Raw genomic sequence first — 290 nt, 5'->3', positions numbered from 1 at the left:
AAAAAAAAAAATCAGGACTGTACACCAAGACATCTTCCTAAACTGCAATCAGCTGAGCACAATGGCTCACACTTGTAATCCCAGCACTTTGGGAAGCCAAGGCAGGAGCATCACTTTAGCCGAGTAGTTGGAGACCAGCCTGGCCATCACACTGAGAACTTCCTCCTGCCAGCCCCAAACCCAATCTCTACTAAAATTAAAAAAAAAAAAAAATTGGTGCGGCATAGTGGCTCATGCCTGTAATCCCAGAATTTTAGGAGGCCGAGGCAGGTGGATCACCTGAAGTCAGG

Source organism: Cebus imitator, unplaced genomic scaffold (assembly GCF_001604975.1).
Source record: "Cebus imitator isolate Cc_AM_T3 unplaced genomic scaffold, Cebus_imitator-1.0 Scaffold676, whole genome shotgun sequence".
Lineage (NCBI taxonomy): Eukaryota > Metazoa > Chordata > Mammalia > Primates > Cebidae > Cebus > Cebus imitator.
The sequence above is the reverse complement of the archived record's forward strand: the minus strand, read 5'-3'. Positions refer to the sequence as shown.